Raw genomic sequence first — 24766 nt, 5'->3', positions numbered from 1 at the left:
AGGGCTAGGAAAGAAACCCGACAGTGTTTGTAGGACAATAAACCCACAAGAGTCGTTTATGTTTTCTATGTTTTGACTATATATATTCTGCCGCTTTTTGCGTCTCCATCGCCGATATTATCTAAGAAATAATAGCGTTGTAAGTCCACTTCAAGCAATTTATTCTCTTCCGCGGATCAAAGCGAGCAGTCCCAAGCGGGCAAGATGGGCCCAACTTGCCCGCTCGTAGAGCTAACCGGAACGCAGGTTTCTCGTCTCACTTCCTACCTTCACTGCTAGCGATATAATAATAAGTATTATTTGCATGAAACTTTTTCCCCATTTTATGAACGCAAGGTTCACATTTGCTAATGTTTTCAAACTACGCATGTCATCTCTGATTTAAGAATTCACTTCAATTTGTGCATCACAGTCATGTGTTCTGCTATCTCGCGTAAACAGAGAACAGGTTTTACACAGCGAGTTTGAAAAAGCTAACTTTCTACGAACATCTTGACTATTTTCTTTTGCATTATCTTTATTCCTTTTTCTTTCACTCCTTTTTTTTTCCAAATAAAGTGCTTATACCATTAACTGCCCAACGACAGTCAGTTTCTTATCAAACCCTTTTTGTAACGCGTGTACTCGTCACAATCAAAGAAGCGAAAAATGAAAACGTTAATCAGTTCTAGACTTGAATTCTTCACCCCCTTCTTTGACCGAGAGAAGACTAGGACCGGAGTGAACTTTTAACGCTTGAATGAGTGACTGTATCACTAACCTCTATGAGTTACTGTATATATTGTATATAACAGAGGATTTTTTCTTATGAGTATCGACTGCACAAAAAAGTTCTGAGATTGCCCCCTTTCATTCGCTCTAAAAGCTGCATTATAATCTCTCCTTTCTTCCACTGTCAGGAGATTTCGTTTAAACGACCAACCCTTTTGCGTTTAAAAAATACGTGGTCCTCGTGCATTTAATTATGTTGTTTGTTTATTCCTTATTTGTGTAAATTGCTCCGTTCCTTTGTTCCAATTCTTAATTCAGCTCCAAAGAGAAATAACTTACCTTTTCTTGAAAAACTGCGAAAAAAGTTGTTAGAGACGGTTCTAACGCGAATCACCTTGAAATTAGATTTGATATGCGCTGCTCGCCTCCTGACTCCAGATATTAAGCAAAATTCAAAAGATTTTATTTACCATTGCAATGTAACAATCCTCATCGCCATGACACAACTGTTCCAGAAAATTGAAGTTGCTCGCTGGGGAGTCGAGAAGACTAAAGTAAAAGCAATTTGCTTCAATCCAGGTGGTCATTTTGTGTTCATCAAAGGGATAAGACAAATTAAAGTACAGTAGACTCTCTCTCGAAGACAAGCGCTGCTGGAATTAACCGAATTCGTATCCAATTGTCTGACGTAGGAAGATGGCGGACGAAACTTGGAAGAGAGTCAAGACAACGCGACCTCGGGAATTCTGAGGGAACAAGGTTGTTCCGATGCACATTAACTACATGCATCTCTGTTTTAGATGTTCTTTGCTAGGAAAACTGAATTGCATGTTTAACGCTTTTAAAATCTACATCCGGTTCTAGGAAAAAACAAGAAGTTACGAATTTCGCTTCCTTGAAAGTTTTTTTTTTTTTTGTATGTATTTGTTAGACATTTAAGAATAAATATTAGCGAGAAAAACAGACAACGTTTCGATGACTCCATGTCATCATTCTCAAGTGAGAAGAGAATAAAAATGAATAGTTAATTTATACCGTACGAAGGGGACAAACGTAAAAAGTTAAAAACCTTTTTTTTAAAAAATTAAATAAATAATTGCGCGTGTTGAGTTCATAAATGCAAACTATTAAATAAATAGTTTCGCGCGTATGGAATCCGATTGCTTGTTCAAAGAGGGCTTCATCTTCTTTATGAAAAGCATTTCATGAACTAAACAGTCCAGTTTCCCGGTGCACTTTTTAAGTACGTTGAAATGCTTGGTCAGGTCGCCGATGGTTTGTAGGCCATGGTCGTTCTTTAGATGTTTGCCGATGGCCGAATTACGGTGCTCATTAATACGTTGATGTATATGCCGGCTGGTGTACCCGACGTCCTCTGCATCACACAGATCACATTTATAATTATATACAACGCATTGTTGGCTAACTATAGGTGGTTTAGGCTCACATACTCTGAGATCTTCACAGATTTTGCGACTCTTGAACACGGGATGAAGGGTGTGACCGATTTTGTTGGTTAGATCTGATAATTGTCTTTTCACTGCGTCAGCTGACTTTTGATCTTTAAAAGGCAAAAACACTCGGTGAACAGCATTTTCGTTGATGGATAATTGAGCTTGCACTCCAGGGTTTTTCGACCCAACTGAGTTATGAATTGTATGTATTGTATTGTATGTATTTGTATTGTATGTATGTATTTGTGAATATTTATACAGGGTAGCCCAGTTCAGCTAAGGCTGGTTTGAATGGAGCCCTGTCACACCCACCCATTCCACCCGAGGGGAGGACATCCACCACACAGTAATCTCGTGCAAGGCTCGAACCCTCGACCTCCTGCTCAACACAATCCGGCGCTCTCACCAATTGAGCTAACCGGGGGGCGGTTATGTTAATAAGGTTAAGTTATGGTAAACTGATTGAAAAACAGCGGTTAGATAAATTTTCGTTCCTCTCCACCCCCCCTAAAAAAATCGACATTCCAAATTAGTAGTGAAATTCAAATTTAAAGTGGTCAGAGAATAAATTGATTAGCGATGGGTTCGAAAAAGAATTCAGATGTAAAGGAATATGAGACAAAAAATCAAAACAAAACAGACAAATGAAAGAAAAATAGCCTAGGAGCACTGACGGATGGGCAAAGTTTCCTTTAGCAAAAACAAATTTTTCTTTGTAAGGTACCGCAAATCATCCATAAAATGTTAATCACTGTAGAGAATCAATTGATTTAAACCAACTTTCAAGAGCTCATAGAGACATTAATCATTGTCATAATGTCCAATTTAGCGTGTTACCAGGACAGTAAAATAAATAATAATATTAAGAATACATAATTCTATCGCTGGTTCACTCAGTGGAAACACCCTTATCCTACTCAATCCAAACTGAGACCATGATCGTTCCCTTCAAAGCTTCCAGTGTTGCTCTATATGCTAATGAAGTACCAATTCGATTCGTTTCAAGAGTTTTCCTCTTCTCTTTTTTCCTTTTCTCTTCTTCACCCAGGCCCTCTCTTGGCTCAGCATGAGGGAGAGAAAAGGGACCCTGGAAACAAGTTTGATTACCTTTACGACCTCAGGTCAATATTCTCCAATACGCCCCTTGTCCTCGGTTAGTGAGAAGCTCTTAGCGCCCACTGCTTTAAAACAGTTATCCCAGAAGTGAATTTCAATAAAAAAAAAACAACAAAAAAACTAAGCGTAACCCCGGAACAAATATTAGAAAATCAGTCAGCGAGAGCGAGCCAAATATATGGGCATTACTGACCAAGTGTGAGGTTAAGATGGCCAGATAATGCCCGAGTTCTTTCCTTGCGTTTTTATGGACCAAGACGAAGTCGAGGTCCATCAAAACGCAATAAAAGAAAGGACGAGAGGAGTATCAAGGCATTTTGAGCGAACAAGCTTTTTCAATTAAATGATTTCTTATATAGCGAAAAATTTTCGCCTTTATAAGAATCGAGAATAACTTCTTCATTTCGAGAGCCGGGAAAGAAGGGCAACTGTGTTTGTAGCACAATAAACCCACGAGGGTCGTTTATATTTTCTTTGCTCTGACTGCTGCTTTTTGTGACTTAATCGCTGACATTGCTCAAAAGTTACGAACTTTGTGAGTCCCCTCAATGCACTTTTTTCCTTGCGCGGAATCAAAGCGGGTAGTCCAGAGTGGGCAACTTGGCCCATCCATCTGTTCAAATAACAACTATAACATGATTTACCACTTTATACCTGCATGATCCGGTGAAAGAATCGAAACTGTCATGAACTGAGTGTATTTGTCAAAGTTCTTTAATGGAAAGTGAATAGCCTGAAAAAAAAAACTTTTGAAACTTTAAAAAGGTTCACGCGTAATAAATTAGCCCTCGTGGATAGGCCGAATTTATCTCGTTACCAAGGGAAATCGAGGGAAGGAAGTGGTAAATGGCTGGTCGGATCGTTTTAGGCGGGGTTGTTTTGCCAATTGAGTTGTCTTTTGGCGCGTAATCTTTTTTATACCCGAAAACGAAATTTTGAACAGCGTTAAGGTATTTTCAGCTTTATCTCATTATTTTTACCTTGAAAAAATTAATGGTTTCGCAGGTTCCCTTGGTTCCGCTGGTTCCACAAGTCTCGCTGATTCCGATCTGTTGATCCATAGTTTAGTAACATCCCCTAACATGGGAAGTGCTTAGCGCACTTTGAAACCTTCTGTAAGATTATTAATCATTTCCTTACAGAAAAAAGATAAAAAAAAGAGCACAATAAAAACCTTTATAGCTACACCCCATGGCTAGTAAATGTATTTTCATCACACAAGTGATTATATATTATTTGCTTGAAAGCTCGAGTAATCTTATTCTGAAGACACCTTTCGAAATATACACACATTAGAGTTGCTTGAAAAACGTGGAAAAATATTTGAAATTTTCTTGGTTTGACTTCATTATCAAAATCACTTGAAATTGATTTGGCTTCCGTAGCCAATCACTTTCGTAAAAAAATTCAACAAAATCTACTTCGCTTGACTACTTAACCAAACAACTTTCGCCGGAAAAGGTCACTGAAGTTCGCTAAGTACTAAGGTTCTAAGTGGTCCTTTTACTAGGAAGCTCGCGTAATCTTAGCCTAAAGAGACCTTCCGGAATATACAAAAAAGAAAAAATGGAGAGTTGCTTGAAAAACTGGAAAATATTTGAAATTTTCTTGCTTTAACTTCATTATAAAAATTACTTGAAATTAATTTGGCTTCAGTGACCAATCGCTTTCGAAAAAAATCGAAAATCTACTTCGCTTAATTACTTAACTAACAATTTTCGCCGAAAAAGTAGGTCACTGAAGGTTCTTTAAAAGTTCATTATGAACTGTCCTTTTCTAGATCATTAGACATAAATGTCGATGATTCCTTTTCTTAGAAATGTTTTTCTGTGGGTATCAGTCTTATCGTTTACAGACGGCGTCCTCCTACTACATAAAACCAACTGGCATTTACCGGCATTGTAAATCCAACGCATTCGGATGAAGTGTACCACTTTACACTTGGCTCTTAGGCTGTGTAGACGACACAGGCCAATTTCTAAAGTCAAATGTCACGTTGTCGCCAATCAGTAGAAACGGAGACCATTGAGTGACTTTGACAAAGCCGTTCCTCTCATTCACTTCCGGGTCCTGTGGAGCGATTTACTGACACTTTTCCCGCGGTACAAATATTCGTAGAAGCGGATCATGAACTGCTCTGTGGCTTCGTCCTCAAGATCCCACCGTGCTGCTAGCACTGAGCGAGCACCGGATCCAAGAAACGCTCGAGCGATTGCAATAACTCCTTCGGTTTTAATCTCTCCACGAGCGCTGTGACAACAGTTAAGAACCACCATTTTTGCTCGCAGCTGAATTTGTGAAATTTCCCTCATTGTCAAAAGGTAGCTTTCTTCTCGAGGAAGAAAACAGCTGTTTGCACTCTCGGGTGAAAGAAAAATCTCTCCTCGCTCGTCAGAGCCATGTGCAGCAAAATGATTAAGCTCACAGAGTTTATTGCTTGAAGAACAGCCTGCTTTGTTGCGTGCTCTCCAACCAAAGGTGTCACGCCAAGGAGTTCTCCAATCATCTCTGCTTCCCTTTCTGCGCATGCCAATAGACTTGGTTCCTTGCGTTTATCTTTGTTCAATACAACGCCAACCTTAGGGTCACCCAATATCAGCGCCCCAGTCTGGCTGTGGTAGTCTGGAGGACTGTCTTGGATAACCTTGAGAGTTGTCAAAGAGGGAACGATGCGGTACATACAAGGATCAGGGACGATTATGATCTCGGGCTCCTTCAGTAGATGGACCACGAGAGCAATGATAATCTTGTAGCACAAGAGAAGTTTCGTCTGAGTGATGTCTTTGGAAGGGTCGGAGAAACTTTTTCGGAAAAACTCATCCAAGTCAGGTACTAATCCGTTAAACACGTTTTTGTCCAGGCTCACTTCCTCTTAAGTGCATCTTCAAAATACCTTTCAGCCTCACCAAATTCAACAAGGTCTGTTAATGTCGCTCCTAGGTGTCTGTATCTTGCTGCTTCTCCCTCTTTATGGCCGATTTCTTTTCTGATAGTTAGTGCTTTCTCCTGATACTCTCGGGCCTATTCAAATCTACCAAGTGATTGGAACAATGTTCCTAGGTTTCCGTAGCTTCCAGCTTCTCCTTTTTTATCGCCTGTTTCTTTGTGATAGTGAGTGCTTTCTCCTGATATTCTCGGGCCTTGTCATATTTACCAAGTGATTGGAACAATGTGCCTAGGTTTCTGTAGCTTGCAGCTTCTCCTTCTTTATCGCCGATTTCTTTTGTGATAGTGAGTGCTTTCTCCTGATACTCTCGGGCTTTGTCATATTTACCGAGGGATCGGAACAATGTTCCTAGGTTTCCGTAGCTTGCAGCTTCTCCTTTTTTATCGCCTATTTCTTTTCTGATAGTGAGTGCTTTCTCCTGACATTCTCAGGCCTTGTCACATTTACCAAGTGATTGGAACAATGTTCCTAGCTTTCCGTAGCTTGCAGCTTCTCCTTCTTTATGGCCGATTTCTTTTGTGATAGTGAGTGCTTTCTCCTGACGCTCTCGGGCCTTGTCATATTTACCAAGTGATTGGAACAACGCTCCTAGGTTTCCGTAGCTTGTTGCTTCTAGCTGTCTGTAGCCATTCTTTATACTGAGCGCAAGTGCTTTCTTAAGATGTTTTCTACACTTGTCATATTCTCCAATAGAATGATATAGTGCCCCCAAGTTTTCGTAACACAGAGCCTCTCCTTGTTTGTCGCCATTCGTTTCCATGATGTTGACTGCTAGCCCATAAAATGCTTTGGCCTCCTCTAACTTATTTTGAATGTGAAGTATTTTCGCAAGTCTAAAATGGAGGCTTCCCTTTTCGACAGTCTCATTAGAGTCTCTATAAAGGTGTAGGAGTTCCCTGAGGTATTTTGCCTCACTTGCGTAGTTGTTTATGACTTTGTACGCGGTTGTAATTGTGATGTAGATAAGAAGCTAACTGTTGTTGGCCAATGAACGATCCATAGTCTGCGCCTGACTGTGTAGTACTATCAAACATTCTTTGCATAACTCCCTTCATAACATAAGTGTTAAGAAGGAAGTTAGCTACTGTGTAACTGAACGGGTCCACTACCATCTTGGTCCTCTTCGTTACTGCTGCAAAAATGAAAAAAACAAAGAAATGACAACTCAGGCGAGTAATTCAAACCATTTTTGATCGATAGTTGCTAGATCGGGAAGGTTATTAAATTTGTCATTCTAACATACATGGTTCAGCTCGCTTAGTACGCGCGGTTTTATACCCGTTAAAACGTTTGAGGGCTTGAGCGAGTTTAATTGGCGAGAGGTCAGTTGTTGGTCAGTCAGATCTCTTGAAGACCTCTCGCTTGCCCTATTTGCTCAATTCAAGGCCTTGCAATCCTCTCGCAGGCGAAGAAACGTCGTTATATTAGTATGGCTTTTGTTTACTATCTGAAAAAGAAAATGTAATTTAACATACAGGGCACCTGATTAGCTCGCTATATGATGGACCCATAATACCCTCCTCCATTCTTTTTATGTTTTGTTTTGTAATTTTTTTGTAATTATTCAGTCAATGGGTACAAATAAAACGTTGGTGCTGCATCGCTAATGACGAGGGCCTGATTACATGCTAATCAATAGCTATCGGGGGGCTCTCAGAGGTATGAAGAAGGTCATGGGCTCGAAACTTTATCCGAGACGGCCAAATTTGTTTTCTGTCATGTTCACGTCTACGAAATTCTTCACGTTTAGTTTGCTTCGCCATTGTCAGAGACTCGGTGTTAATTATCAATCGATTATTTAATTCTTCATTTTCACAGTACTAGAGAGTGAGTTTCCGAATTTCTGTATTAAATAGAGCATATTCGTTGACTGAAATAATCATTTTGAAATGGATTGAATTTTTATTTTCCCACGAATTACCGATTGCTAAGTGATTGAAAATATAACTTGTTTAGTTCCTTCTTAATCGCAAAAGAGTTTCTTTAAACTGTACTATTCAACATCTTCCAATTCCGGCCGAACCATGCCTAAATTTTTTCGTCTCGTTTTTTTCCAATATCCTTTTAGTTTGTCACGCTATATCTCTTGAAATTAATTTACGCTGTCGATATAAAAACAAAAGAGTTCCTTATCAAAATGTCCGTAAAGCCTTCCATAAGCTAATTTGATTAGAAACTGTGGAAAGGAAGCTAGCCAAAGTAATCCTTTCGAGACGCTGGATGTGCAGCTTCACCTGCGATGTTTCAATTTAATTGAAGAAGGATATAACTCCGGTATAGCGCACTTTAATTCAAATAAAAGACTTCACCGTTGATAATTTTAGAACGTTTACGAAGGGAACTTCTATGGTTCACTATAAAGTTTGACTCGCTGACAACAAAATTTTCCTTTCAAATACATGTATATTGCTGCTGAAGGAGTGCACTAGTCAACGAGCTCTTCAATCGTGTTCGAGATGTCATAAATGTCTGGCTAGTTAACTTGCAAGCTCGTTTTACAGCCGTGAAACAGCTTAACGAACCACAAGTCTCGAAACGGCAAATGCTCCCGAAGAAAAAATGAAATGATATAACTGTAATGAAGTGAAACCGTGATAGTGCGCAAGTATATATAATACTACTGAAAAATGCATCTTATTAAAAATATACCCAGACAAAATGCATAAAAGAGAGGGGGTCCCACAACCTTTTTGTAATTTTTTTTCCCTTATTCCACTCTTGACCACTCAAAGATAAATCGTGGTTTTCTCTCTTTTCGTTAAGAATCCTCGTGATCCTTGCTCCGAAACCCGATTTCAGATCCTCAGTGAAAAAAAACATTGAGTAAGAATATTTCTAAATGTTCTTAATGATTGGAAACTTCACCCTAAGAAGTCGGGAATTTATCAAAATTATGGTTTATTTTTCTGCCACGTCATCCCAATTCCAAAAGCAAAACAACCAATGAATGAATGAGGCCGATAACTTCAAATGTTGTTAAACATTGATTGCTTAACCTTCCCGAGTGTAATCTCTAAGCCAGTGATTCTCTGCTGTCAAGTTATACGCTAAAATGTCGGACAGGACGTTACAGGGCTCAGTGTTAGACCTTTATAGATTATGCTAGCATAATTTTTAGCATAATTTGAGCAAACTGGCATAATTTCTGCCAAGTAGCAATGCTAGCATAATTCGCATATTTTGATGATTATCAGATCATTTTTGATGCTACAATTTGATCATTTTTCATCTCTACTCCCAAGCACTTGGTTACGTTATTCGATGTTTTAAGTTTTAGTTAAGTAGTAGCATTTGTAGTTCACTGTGAATCACTGAGCGGCGTCTAAAACGGTCTGAGCCCGGGTCTGGGGTGCACCGAAACCGGAGGTCACGTTGTTGGCCATGTATAGTCTAGTACTGGTGTTCATGTTAACATGAGCCACATGTTTATTTTAATTTCATCGTGGATTTCTTGCGTTTCTTTCTTGTAGACCAACGGCTTCTAATTAAAAAAATGTATTGTTTGGAGTTATTTGCAATTTTTCCAAAGAGCATAATCTTAAAAAAAGGGGTATAATTTGGAAAAAGAGCATTATTTTAAGCATAAGATCGCCAAAAAAAAAAACCAATGCTACTAGCATAATATGCTACTTTTACTAGCATAGCAATGCTACTAGCATAATATACTACTTTTACCAGCAAAATCTATAAAGGCCTACTCAGTGTGGGGACGCTACAAGGAAGTATGATGGCTATAAGGAAAAGCAAACAGTTTCCCTCTTCTTTCGCCTCGTAAATCAGTGATGTATTCGATGGTTTAGGGAAAAAACTGTTTCCGGTAGCATAATTCTAGTTTTTCCGTGAGATCGCAATAATAGCAAGTATGATAGATTTTGTAAGAAATATACAACTTGTTTCAAAGACATGTTCCCGCATGCATATGCCATCTTCAGTCAATGAGTAACTGAGTGTGAACAATTATATAGTATACAAGTAGATGAATAAATTATTTACAATATGATGTAATACAAAAGCGGGTACTAATTACAACGTGACACCAAAACATCAAAGGTGTAAACTAGAACGCTAGAAAAGTGTGGTAATGTTGTAATTGTTTGTTAAGTTCAGATTTGATCTTATTTATATAAAAAGCTTCTTTGAGTTTTAAATCAATTGAGTTGTTAGCAGAATCCAGAATACTAAAACAAGAAGGGGAATATTGGAACAAATGTAATTAGCTTTGAATTTTTAATTTTTTGATGTCTCGTTAAACAAAGGAGTTCAAGCCTTCCACTTTTTTTTATAATCATGACAGACATATTTTTCCAATTCATTCTAGATTTTGAAGAATTGGTAAACGTCCTGTTCATAACACCTGTTTAGGTTGAAAATAAAATATTCTAGTATTTTTCTTCTTGATCCCATATTATGATTTATAGTCAGTTCCGATTTTTGATGTTTTTACCAAATACGTTTGATGACAGTCTTCATTTCCCTTTAAGTCATTCACAAATTGGCAATAACAGTTTCTCATATGGTGCCCGGGGGAGGGGTGGGGGGACTGTATCTAAGGGGGGTCTCTCGCTCCACCGCTATTCAGGATTTGAAATCATCTTGGTATGCTCATAAATTCTAACAAGATACGGCTGTAGTAACACTCTCCCCTCTGTCTATTTGAAATATGCTGCCAACGTCCTTGATGGTAAATTAACACAGCATATAAGCTGTGAAATATCTAGTGACACGTAGCTAACAGACCATAATTTGTTTACACCATAATCCTTTAACTCCTTTGAGTGAGCAAGAAAAAAATGTCTCCTTACAGCATCATCACACTTTAATGCAGACAAGTGATGAGGATAAAGAAAAATATCATTGGGAGATTACTAGTTGATCCAATGCAAAATTCTCCCAACTGACATCATACGAATTGTATGGCAAACAGTAGGAAGAATTGCTAACAGGATTTTGGTAGTGAAAGGGTACATGAGTAACCAGTGGCTTGTAATGTCGTCATGTTAGAGCATGATGCTGTTCTTCACACGGAGGATACAGCTGCAATGTCTTCTGAGGGGGTTTGTTACGGTGTCACGCATTTCACGCATTGCAAGCAAAATGAAACTGAGTATAACAGCTCTAAATAAACTCACCGATTAAAACAAGCAAAGGCTCTTGACTCAAATCTCGTGATCGAACTCAGTTTTCCCTGGCAATGGGAGGAAGAAAATCTGTTCAACTGTTCAAAGACAATGAGTAGTAAGGTCTAGCGTCTGCTGTATAAAACAAGATAAAAAAAAGGTTTCAGTTTTTCACGTTCAAATCCATCATCAATAACTAAAGTTAGACATGCAAAACCGAAATACATCTACTGAGATTGAGCCAAGAAAATATTAGCTAGATTTTTGAAACATCCATATCTTTGCCAACCTTCCTTCCGGTGATAGAGAAAAATATATATCTTCATTCCTTCATTTTATTTGAGTTTCATTTTTCCGACACCAAATTCAGGACTCATTCAGGGGTTGACTCGAAAGTAAAACATGTGATGGCTGACTTTGAGGAGTTAAGGTCGGAGCACAGAAGGTAGCTGAAAAGAATTCATTTTAACGGGAGTTCATAGTGTGCAATTTAACAGGTTGAATTCATTTCTTATTATGAACGAAATTAAAAATGTTTAAAATGACCTGGTTGCATGCAGTTTTATTTTCATTTACAAATATATCTTCTTTTCCAGCTCTTTTTATAGATGTTATACAACATGGCTGGCAGCGCCCATGGAAAATATATAAAGGGAATCCTGTATTCTGACTGGCTACTCAAGCGGGAAAGATGGGCCCATATTGCCCGCTCGGGCAATAAGACGAGCTGACTCACAAAATTCGTAACTTTGGACAATGTTGGCAATAAATTCGCAAAAACCGCCATAAGACAGTCAAAATAAAGAAAACATAAACGACGCTCTTAAGTTTATTGTGCTACAAACACAGTTGACTTTCTTTTTCGGCTCTCTAAATCAACAAGTCATTCTTGAATCTCATTAAAGCGAAATCTTTTTGCTATATAATAAATCCTTTCTTGACCAAGCTTGTTTGGTAAGATGGCGTTGTGACAAGGTAAAAATAGGTTTCAGTTTTCACGCTCAGATCCGTCATGAACAACCAAATTTAGACGTACAAAACCGAAATACATCTACTGAGATGGACCAACCAAGAATGTGGCTAAATATCTTTACACCTTTGCTTACCTTCCTTCCAGAAATATAAAAATTAAAAAACATCCATTCCCTTGTTTCACTTGAATTCCTCTTTTGCGACACCAAATATAGAATTCAAGACACATTTAGGGGTTGCCTCTACAGCACAGTATGCAATGATTCACTTTGAAGAGGTTGGATTAGAATGATACTGAAAAGAACACATTTTGACGGGAGCTGATAGTATGCAATTTAACGGGTCCAAAAAATTTCTGATTCTGAATTGAATTGAAAATGTTTGACAAGACCACGCTGTCTGATTTTCTTTTCATATATAAGGTATTTTCCAGTTCTTATCACAAATGCCGTTGCTGTAATTACGACCAGAAAATGATTGAAATATGGTGCTCGTTTAGTATGGACTCTTCTTTTCCTTTAGATCCACTTCTGATCACCCTAAGATGAATTTTTGATCTGGCTGTCTATCTTTTCGTAAGGAATCATCGTGATCCTAGATCAGTAATCCAATCCTAGATCCTTAGCGATATAAACTAAAATAATAAACTCTTCGTGACATACAGTAACGCTGTCACGCAGCACGCACAAGGAAAATGAAACTGAGTATATCAGCTCTGAATACACCCACGGACTAAAGTAAACAAAGGTTCTTGACTCAAATCTCCTCAGATCGAGGTCAGCTTTCCCTGGCAATAGGAGAAAAAGAAGCTTTATGATAATGTACTTGATGATAAGGATATTCACCTTTCAAATAACGCAAAGGTTAGGATTTCATCAATTTTTGTCACGCTATTTAAACTCTTAAAGTAAAAAACAGAAAACTTCTTAAGGCCGATAGCTTCAAATGTTGTAGAACATTGATGAATTAATCTTCCCAGATCTTATCTGATCTCTAAGCCAGTGGTTTTCTGCTGTCAAGTATCCCGCCAATTTTTGCGCTAAGATGTAATACAGAACTTTGCACAGCTCACCCTTGATACAATATCTATTTGTTACCTTCCAAGGAAGACAACCATAGAGAACGTAAAGGAAAACAAATAATTATTCCCTTCTTTCGCCTCCTAAATGATACAATGTAAGTTGCCTTTTGCACTTCTGCCGATGTAAATAAAAACTGGCAGCACTTCTCTGGCGTTCGAAAATACTTCTGAGCTTTTCTGATCACAATCAGTCAATACCGAAATACATCTGCCGATATGGAGCAACGAAAAATTTGGCTAAATCCCTTTACATCGTTGTTTTCTAAACTTCCTTCAAGTGACGGATGAAAAAATTGTATTTATTTCTCCGTTTCACATGAATTCAGTTTTTCCGAAACTGAATTTTTTTCATTCAGGGGTTGGCTCTAAAGCGCAACATGAAATGACTGACTTTGAAGAGGTCGGATTAGCATGTAGCAGGAAAGAATTCATTTTGACGGGAGCTGATAGTATGCAGTTTAACGGGTGGAATGTATTTCTGATTCTGAGTGGAATTAAAAATGTTTGACTAGGCCGCGCTGTTTGAGATTTTCTTTCATTTGTGAATGTATTTTTTTCAGTTTTTATCACAGATGTCATAACTGTAATTACGACTATAGCATGATTAAAATATGCTGCTCGTTTGGTATGGACTCTCCTTTCCTTCATATTCGCTCCTGATCGCCCTCAGGTAAATTTTTTGGACTGGTTGTCTGTCTTTTCGTAAGCTATCTTCATCATCCTAGATCAGTAATTAAATTTTAGATCCTTAGCGAGAAAAATAAAAATTGAAAAACTCTCCGTGACATGCATGTACGTTACTGTTTGTCCACTAAGGGGCTCGTAACGCTGTCACGTAACTAATGCAAGGGAAATGAAACTGAGTATATCAGCTCTAAATAAACTCACCGATTAAGGTAAACAAAAGATCTTCACTGAAATCTCTGATCGATGTCAGTTTCCCCACCAATGGGAGAAAAAGAATCTTTATGTTAATGTAACAAATGGCTTTAGATGTCATTATATCAGAGCATGATGCGTTTTAACCGCATCTTGTTTTTCTTATTTTGTCCGCAATCAATATCACAGTAAGCAAATTACATCCACTGGAAAATGGAAAGTTTAGAAAACGTCAGCTGTTACACACGGATAGCTTACCTTGGAAAGACAAAAGTCTCAGTTTTATAGTGATCGGTGTTTAGATGAAAATCCAACAGTTGAAAGGCAATGAGTATTGAGGCCTAACGTCCGCTGTAAAACAAGATTAAAAAAAGGTTTCAGTTTTTCACGCTCACATCTATCATCAACAACTAAAGTTAGACACACAAAACCGAAATACAGAAAGAATGTGGGTAAATACCTTAAAATATTTTCTTACCTTCCCTCCAGTGGTAAAAATAATTTCTTTCCGAAAAACCTCGAGACTTCTTTGAAGTTCTTACATTCACTTTAATCTTTACGACGCAAGTTTTGCTACAAGACTACTAATTGCAAGTCACAAATATATTACCGTCTAGATTATTTAATCCACAAGTTGTTTATGTTCAAAGGTATTCCTTGATCTTAATTTGTATGTGATTGATACTATGCAGAAAACACACACTGGAAACTGAAAATTTCACAGTGTTTCGTGAAGCGTCAGTCATTACACACAAAAAGCTTACCTTTCGTAGAAAGAATCCTCGGTTTTACCCACAACTATCTTAGATAGATAGATAGATACTTAGATAGATACTTTATTATAAACACCTTGCAGCCATAGGCTGAATTACGGAATATTTAAAAATACAGATGATAAAAAGGAGGTATAAAATATTACAACTTCGTAAAGATCTTTAGATCAAAATCCAACTGTTCAAACTGAAGGCAATAAATATTGAGGCCTAGCGACTGCTGTAAAACAAGATAGGAAATGTTTCGGTTTTAATTGATGATCCATCATCAATAACTAAAGTTTGACGTTCAAAACTGAAATATCTGGTGAGATGCGGAGCAGCCAAAGATTTGGCTAAATTTTTTAACATCGTCTCTTGCCTTCCTTCCAGTGATAGAAAATAACTTATTTTATTCAGCCCTTCGTTTTACTCGAATTAAATATGTTTCAAAAGATCTTGTTGTGAGCAATTTCCTTTTCATTTATGAGTGTATTTTTTTCAGTTGTCATCACAGATGTCGTTACTGTAATAACAACCAGAAAATGATCGAGATATGCTGCTCCTTTGGTATGGACTCTCCTTTCCTTTGTAACTGCTTATCATCGCCCTCAGATTTTTTTTTTCTTTTTTTCGGTCTGGTTTCATTCTTTTCTCAAATAATCTTCGTGATTCTAGATCAGTAATCCGATCTCAGATCCGTAGTGAAAAATGAAAAAATTCTTCACATGGAGGTTACAGTTGTAACGTTCTCAAAAGACGTTCGTTACGGTGTCACGCATTTCACGCATTTTTAAGGAAAATAAAACTGAGTAAATCAGCTCTGAATAAACTCACCGATTAAAACAAGCAAAGGTTCTTGACCGAAATCTCCTGATCGAGGTAAGCTTTCGGAAGAAAAAATCTTTCTGATAATGAACTTGATGATATGGAAGTTCATCCTTCAGACATCACAAAAGTTGGGAACTAAGCAAAATTATTGTTTGTTTTTTCTGTCACGCCACTTAATTCTTAAAGACAAACACCGAAAAAATTCTTAAGGCCGATAACTTCAAATGTCGTAGAGCATTAATGATTCAACCTTCCAAAGTCTTATCTGTGAGCCGGTGATTCTTTGTTTTCATTTAAGCTATACGCTAAAATGTCGGACAGGACTATGCAGAGCTCACTCTTGGCAATTGTTTCCCTTCCAATGAACCAACAACCATGAAGAACGTAAAGGAAAGCAATTAGTTTCTTTCGCCTCGTAAATGATACAATGTAAGTTGCCTTCTGCACTTCTGCTGACTGACACTGTGGTTATTACTCATTCCAAACCCGCCCGATTCGTACGCCATCATCATGGATTTATCTTACGTAAATAAAAATTGGCAGCACTTTTTTTTGTAGCGTTGGAAAATACATCTGAGCTTCTCTGACAGAAGAAAACTCAGTTGTGGAATTCATCGCCGAACATCATAAATTTCAATCGGGGAAAAACTTTACGTGCACTGGAAATGCTCTCTGTTACTTGAACTTGCTTTCGAGCAAACTCACAAGAGTGAGAGCGGAAAAACCTCCTGACTTTTTTGGGTAGTCTGGAGAAGCCGGAATCCGGAATTCCGCCGGAATATTTCAACGTCTGTTTTTTTAATTCAAAACAACTCCGATGATTTTCCGAGCAGTGTACGAGCTCCGAATATACTCCGATGATTACTTGAAAACTATCCGAGGGTACCCGGAGATCCTCGAGGAACATCCGAACCCCCGGCTTCATTTGTTTTTTATCGACTTTTTTTATTTTTTTTATTTTTTTTTTTTTAATTATCAACTTATCTATTTTTTAACGGCCGTGAAACTAAATAATAAACAGCAAATCATTCGTCAAATTATAGGTTAACATGGTCAGCGTCCTTAAATCGATCTCGATTATTTATTAAAAGGGAACAAAGAAAATATAGCAATGTCTTAGTCAGTCTGCTATTTATTCAATTTCAATTCCGGGAAAGCACTGCTTAACGAAAGCGATAAGCTCTTCTGTTAGAGACAGGCCTCCCTCAGTTCTCCTAAACAGACCTTGAAAGTGGCCTGTATGGAAACAGGGACGACGTGTGCACAGACATGCTGTGTTAATATGGTAGTATCCTCTTTGTGCTCTTCCTAACTTCCAACCTTTTGTGCCATCTAAGTGCAGATTTGGATACCAGTCCACCTCTAAACGTCAATGACTGCCATGCTATCAACAGGTTGAGAGTCTTTTTGAAAGCTTCCTTCACATCCGATATATTTTGAGATGTTTCCTTTTAGCTTCATTTAAAAGAAAGGATTAGAAGATTCAGGAATGATGGGTTTCGGCGGTAAAGAAAAACCTTGGGGCACGGATGGTTGGAGTAGACGCATACCGCTAAACGAATGCTGCTGCGTAGAAGACATCGCCGGCGACAGACTTTGGCTAAACACAGATGTCGTAAATGACTGATGTAACGGCCCTGGATATCCAAAAGGATGATTTTGGCCAGCCCTCCCATTGCTGTGGCCACTTGAGACACCTTGCTGGTCAGGGCAAAAGTGTGATGCTGTGGCTGTAGATCTGATATTCTTATTCAAAATTTAAGTTATCAATTAGAGTTTAACTCAAAAAAATAATTTTGCGGTCAATTTTTAGACAATGGCGTCACTAACGTATTTTACTGCATGTCAAGTCTTCACAAGGCCTGCGTTTTTGATCTTTCTTTGTTCTTCGGACAAGGAAAAAGGAGTAGGATATCGGGGTGGTTAATTGTCCAACCGGAAACAAACTGATTTGAATTTACCCAATATCCACGCACTTTTCACTTGGCTAAGACAAAATTCACCATTAAAAATTCCGTGTAACTAACATAAAAATAGATTCCTCAGCGTTTTCTTAATTCCTCATATGTTCGACCATGTTCATGGAGGTTCGATTGTTCCTCAGGCCGGATCCTCAAGTAACTTCGGACTATATGCACAGCTCGTACACCACTCGGAAAATCTTCGGAGTTGTTTTTAAATTAAAAACAGGCCTTGAAAAATTCTGGGATCTTCGGGTAACTTCGAAAACCTTCAGATAATCTTTGGTTAATCTTCGAGTATATTTGGAGCTCGTACGCTCTTCGGAAAGGTAATCTGGAAAACCTGCAAGGTCTGTTGAGGAGGAATGAGGGAGGCCTGTCTCTAACAGAAGAGCTTATCGCTTTCGTTAAGCAGTGCTTTCCCGGAATTGAAATTGTGCAAATAGCAGACTGACTAAGGCATTGCTATCTATTAGCCCACCATCGGTGAGCCTTCAAAGCTCAGCCAGAGGACCTAAGCGCGGAATCCAGAAGTCTTCGGTTTAATCTTGCAGCCGGGTTTTTTCTTTGTTCCATGCTGGTGACAATTATTTCTTGACACCAAATTTGTTTAAAGAATTAAAAACTCACTGATATTAATTTACATCTAAACGTAAAATTTGTTACGTCATTACCGTATTTATTCGATTAAGCGCCCAACCTCGAATAAACGCCCACCTCGAATAAGCGCCCACCTTGAAGGTAGAGAAAGTTAATAAACCCCCAGCCTCGAATAAGCGCCCACCCCCAACACCCTAACCCCAAAAGGTACTTTTTAAGCGTCCAACCTCGAATAAGCTCCCACGCCCCCCTTTAAAAATAATAATAATAATAATTAAGTACACAAGAGGAATACGGGTATTGATTATTACGGTACGGTATTTCTTGAATGGCTCACAATCTCTGTTTTTATTGTTTTATTTTTACTTACTGAAAATGATGAACATTTAATAAGCGCCCAGCCTCGAATAAGCGCCCACCAAGAACAAGCGCCCACTCTGAGAGTCCAAAAATTAAATAGGCGTCCAGGGCGCCTAATCGTATAGTAGTTCAATAAAAGTAATAAAAAATAGACTATCACAATTAAAATACGAGGAAATAATACAACAGGACACAAAGTTCCTCACAAGGTCAAGGCCTCGACCCACTGTGACTATTCCCAATACCAAGATCACGTTACAAAATATACAGTTGAAAATAAATGAAAATGTGTATTACAATCATGATGCAAAGCAAAAAAACAAACGAACAAACAAGAAAACTGATATCAACATGGGTGCAAAGTTGAGACCAACCATTTAGCATTTAGGACCAATTACTTTATAAGATCTTTTATTGTCTTCCCAGGAAAAAAACATGAGGTAGGATCTCGGGTTTCTACCGGCCAGGATACCGCCTAATAATCCCGGGCGGGATCCTAGACGAGATCCCGGGTGGGATCCCGGGTGGAATCCCGAGTGGGATTCTTTTAATCCCATGTGGGATCACTGGTTTGTTCCAGTGGGATTCTAACCGGGATCCCGCCCCGGATTATGGAACGTCTCGGGTGGGATCCCAGGTAGGATCCTGGATGGGATTCTGTTAGTCCCATGTGGGATCCCGCCCGAGATTATGGAACCTCCTAGGTGGAATCCCAGATGGGACTCTGTCAATCCCGTGTAGTATCCCAGGTTTGTCCTGGTGGGATTCTAGGCGGGATCCCACCTGGGGTTATGGAGCTTCCGGGTTTAAAAACAATCCTTAGGCGAAGATGAGCCCTTTAGCCGACTTATGAATTTACTGATCATGAGAGTTGCATTTTGTTTGATTTTATCAGGGAGTGCATCCCAAATAGTGGTAACATATATGAAAAAAATAATTCCAAAATTGGATGTTCAAAGAATGCAGTTTGACTCAAAAGAAAATGCTAATATTTGCTGCCTGCTCACAAATAGCAGATTTAGATGCTTAGCAAATTTTGTGGCAGAGCCTAGCCTGTTAACCCTTTGGCTCGCAAGATCTGATTGCTAACTCTCCCCTCTAGCAGCCAGACATTTCCTTGTAAATTAGTTAAGAGAATTTGGTGTTAGATGAAGATAAAAACTTCTACCTGATAGGTTTGGGTATTCTCATTACCTGTTTGCTGGATAATGCAGGGATTGATATTAGAGGACAAGAAAGCCATTAGCTAGTAAGAGTAAATTGTTTTTTACACTCATTCTTTGTTAGAATTATAAATCAGTGGAATGCTCCTCCTAAAGAGATAGTGCACGAACAGCATTTCAAAATTTTTCGTGGTAAGCTTAAAAAGTATTGTAACATTTTGTAATTTTTTTTTACCCATTTCTGACTGAGTCTTAAATTTCACACTGTAGTATGTATATTTTATATTTTATGTAGGGAGCGTCCTCGACAGTGAGAACGTTTCCTTTTATGTATGACCACATAATAAATTGATTGATTGGTTGGTTGTTTGAGAGTAATTGAATAGATCATAGATGCCACACCCTACAAGAAATATAGCGTCAACTGCCTGCAAACTAGAGGTAATCTAACCATGTTGACACAACGGTGTCAAAATAAGCTGGCAGCCGGTGTATTTCTCTCTGAAAAAATCTGCCGGCAAGTGAGATGAGCCTCCCTCAAGAGCAAGAAAAGTTGAAACTTCTCTTTAAGTTTGCAGTTTCTCAAAGAAAGGAAAATTTATGTTATACCACAGGGCTTTGTTCTTTAACTCTTGAATTATGTCTAGCTTCAATTACTGGTATTTTCTGCCAAAGATGCTGATGACTGATGTCTTGTCCGTAACAGTTTGTTTCGTAACGATTTGATCGAAGTATCCCCACCAGAAGGAACAAAACCCAACAGTAAAAAATTCAACGACCAACTTATCTTATTTTGATTTTTTTCGTGGAGGAATGTCTTTTGATGTTGCGCTGGTTTCCACACTTGCTAGAAAATCGAATTCATGTTTGAAGCTTGATTTAATTTGATTTATCGGGTGTCCTCTCTTGATGAAATTGTCTGTTAGGAGCTGTTTCTGATTTAGGGAGGGTGTTTTAAGAATCATTTTGATTTGCAAAGCTCCAACCCTTATATAAAGAGAGCTCTGTACTTTGCGATAGGAACCCTGTTAGGGATCAATCTAAGCTCTACCCTTTGGTAGATTACTGAAAAATAGAGTTAACATTTTCAGCAACAATGTTGATGACATCTTTTTTTGTAGTCTTTCTCGGTCCTAGGAGTGGTTCACTATCAGTACTTTTTGTAGTGTAAAAGTGATGTGACCAATGATAAAACTATTAATAAGGTCTTATTGTTAAATTTAATAACAAATTGTTCGAAAGAAACATCATGGATTACATTTAGGAAATGAATTAGACCACGCATGAAATGTAATTACATTATTCTATAGGAAAATTCGTTACTCGATGAGGGAATTCCGCGTTTAATTACACGCAAAAACCAATATCGCATGAACCGCGAAGCAATGAGTGCGATATTGGTTGTCAAGTACAATTTAACGCGGAATTCACAAGTCAAGTAATAAATTTTCCTTGAATCGCATAATTGAATAAAAATGAGACAAAAAAAGGAAACAGCATTACTTATAGTTGTTGTGTATACATAGATGCGAAACAATATCACTTAGCCTCGTCTTCAACTCGCAATTCCACGCTAAGTACCTTACTTTATTAACCAATCAGAATACAAGAATTTTTCAATGATGTGATTCAATTTGGTGGAGTTGATATCGCTAGGTATTGCAGGCACACACTGCAGTGCCACAAAGTTAATAAGAACCTAAGCATATCTTTATTAGGAAATAAGAGGAGAAACACCTTGCTTTAAATGTATATCGAGGGTCTGGATGGGGGATGGCGGGGGTAGGAATGTCAGTTTTCTGTTAAAATTTCGGCCATTTATCAGTTGTCAGTTAAATTTCTGTTGATGATTAACTTGGCAAGTTAGATATTACTTTCCGACCCTATAATTTTGGCTGAAAAGCACATATAGCCTATACTCGAAATTTAGTCGAAAACTGATACAATAAGAACTGCTTTTCCTTAATTCTGCGATGAAATAAGATCTCTCAAATGACTTTCAGTCATTTTTAAGTCAGATACGACTCTTCTGAACACAAACATATACGGCGCATATGTAGCGCACTTGTAACGTAAACTTGAAATTCAAGTCGAAAACTGATACAAAAAGAACAGCTTTTTCTCAGTTCCGTCTGGAATGAAACAAGATCTTTCAAATGACTTTCAGTCATTGTTTCATTCAGTTACGACTCTTCTGAACACAAACTTCTGTTTTCCCGTGTGCAACATTCCTTTGCAACAACTTAACGGGTCAAAGTGTTAGAAAGAAGATCACCAGAAAGAAAACAAACTTGCGAAAAGTCTTCTAGCACAACATATTTGATTCATGTTTTGTTTTAAAAAGCCTCGATCGCGGTTGGCTCCAATGAAATGATTGCCGGGCAAGGAACGATCTCTTGTTTACTTTTCAACTAGGTTATTAGAGAAAGCGTGCCTTAGAAATCCAGGAGAAAATAGGCGCGAACCGGCCGTCCAGATCTAGAAACCGTAATTGGGGCAGTATCTTCATCCTCTTGGTCAGAAAAGTCGTTTTCCGAGTCCGTGTCATATTCTTCTGCATGTGTTCCCACCACAGCAACTGCCACTTCAGCGATACAGTTGTCAACAAATGTGATATCTGTCACATTCCCACCTTCCTAAGTGGCATGAAAAGCTCCTTTGTCGCTGCTGAACCTTACTGACTGATCTCCCGAGTTAAAATGGTTACCTAGTCCCGCCAACAAGTCCACTTCGGTGGAATCATGTTGCTTCGTGTAGATGGCCTATATTCTTTCATAGCACTTTCAATCTCGGGGTCGATCTCTACTGAAGGTAGAGGTCGCATAAAGTTTACATTTGCAAACTCCGTGCTGGTCTGAGAGACAGGATAGTAGAATTTTTGATGAGTAAAATACTTGGCTGCCCAGGCGTTACTCTCTTCAAAGACTCCTTGGTAATAAATCCAACGTCTTGGGAATACTGTAATGCCGTGAAGGTCTCGTGCTTAAAATGTGAAACTGCATGTAGATTCTCCACAACTGTTGGGAGCAATGTGCTCAATTCAAAATCTTGAAGATAATCGTTGTTAATTGAAGCTATGCTGTTGTGCAGGCGGCGCATTCTCTTCTTCGAGAAATTTAAGTGAGACTTGAGTTTTATGAGACACAGTTCCTTCGGCGCAGTTGGTTGCTGTGGTTCCCTTTATACTTCACATGTGCCATTGTTTCAACTCAGAAACGGTTTTGTCATGTTGTCATTTACCTGTGATACTTTTTCTACGGCATCTTGAAGAGAGAATTGTGCTTTCTCAATGCTTTAGGCTCCGATACCAAAACTGTCCTAGAGACCTCCAAGAACGACGCAGTTCCAGTTCTCAGACTTCTAAGAACGACACAGCACGACTGAGCACGACACAGTACGACACAGTACAGTACCACTGAGTCCCTGCAACCTGTAGCCACATCTGATATAAATAGAGTCTTCTCCATAGAACAGATGCCATGAACTTGCGTAAAAAAACACGTTTCATCAGTTCCTTCACTTGCTCCTTCCTGACCAGAGCCCATCAAGGTTTTAACGTTTTTCTCAAAAGAACTGAAGAACTTTACATTTCGATCCCCCGAGTCAGTGAACGCTATCCCGTCTTCAAATTCACTGTCTTTTGATTTCTCTACAAGACTCCGAGTTGTTCTTTAGAAGTTGGTCAGCTTCAAAGCTTGAAAGGCCGGTCGCAAACGTAAAGGCCACCGTCTGGACCTACTGCTACAAAGTAAGCTCTTTGTTTGAGAACTTCCATAGACATGATATTCAAAATGCCAGTCGGGTAGGTCACGAGTCTGACTCCGGTATCATCAATGCCAACTCCATCGTAGTGTAATGTCACTTGTATAATTCCTCTCTGGGCATCGTCTGCACACAACAGAATGTTTTCACTTGCAGCAAAGATTGAAGTTGGCACGTTTGCTAAAGAAGGGCGAACCTGGACAAGCTTCGAGTTTCCGAATTCATTACTTGAGATATCAAGGAGGCGATAAGAACAAAATGGTATATCTCTTCGATTATTACTGTGAACCCATGAGGTGCGTAGCAAATGCTGCACAATGTAATTTGAGCCAGCTAAGAACCTCTCTAAAATCACACGAAACAAGAATATGCCCAGCAGACAATCATTATAAAATAGAACCATTCAGTCGCATCACTGCGACTCTAAGATTTAACTTTTTCACGGTCACTTAAGCTATGTCATTATAATCTACATAAAACATAGTCTACACGAATTCAAGAATGAGAAAATTCTGACGGCGCCTCTAAGTAGGCATCTAATGGGCATTTTGAATAAAGAGTAGGCTATTAACTGATATATTTATACCAACACCAAATACGAAACCACTCCAATACATACTGTTTAATTCGCTTCCTATTCCAGCCAAAAAAGGAAGCTCCAAATTCCATTGGTCGGCCGTAGTTAACGCAAAATTATCGCTCTTTCCACCTGATTTTGGAGCGGCAAGAGCGTTATAAAGCTTCACATCAAAATCTCCGAGGCCATACTTACTACTTACTAGACAGCTCCTTTAGACTAAGGAACGAAGTAAGCTGCTTTTTCAGCGCCAACAAATTAAATTTCCCTCTATAGTTTTTCTTCAAAACGTTTACCACACTTTCTGATTCAACGGGGCTAAATTTAGGAGGGATGCTTTTGAAAAGTTGTTGTAAACCTGGCGCTGTTTCGATGCCAACTGCCGCAATTTTCTTATTACATTTCACTTTGGATACTGCCGACCGCTCTGCATGTAACCGGGCCCACGCGTGTACGAAAAGTCACGCCATCTCATCACGCATA

At 38.6% G+C, this 24766-nt stretch overlaps 1 long non-coding RNA gene across 2 annotated transcripts; it reads right to left on the bottom strand.

Moving 5' to 3' along the window:
* Positions 1 to 4443: 4443 nt before the first annotated feature.
* On the bottom strand, positions 4444 to 14672 carry LOC148731224 (uncharacterized). 2 transcript variants are annotated; one of them, XR_016001383.1, is made up of 3 exons: positions 14536 to 14672; positions 11358 to 13104; positions 4444 to 7360 (listed from the first exon to the last, which is right to left on the bottom strand). It is a non-coding gene; the product is annotated as an uncharacterized LOC148731224 (long non-coding RNA). The 2 variants fall into 2 exon arrangements; XR_016001384.1 differs by having other exon boundaries at positions 11358 to 11480; positions 14536 to 14649.
* Positions 14673 to 24766: the final 10094 nt, after the last annotated feature.

Source organism: Stylophora pistillata, chromosome 5 (assembly GCF_964205215.1).
Source record: "Stylophora pistillata chromosome 5, jaStyPist1.2, whole genome shotgun sequence".
In the NCBI taxonomy this organism is placed as follows: Eukaryota; Metazoa; Cnidaria; class Anthozoa; order Scleractinia; family Pocilloporidae; genus Stylophora; species Stylophora pistillata.
Note: the sequence above shows the minus strand (reverse complement) of the source record. Positions and strands in the feature narration are given on the sequence as shown.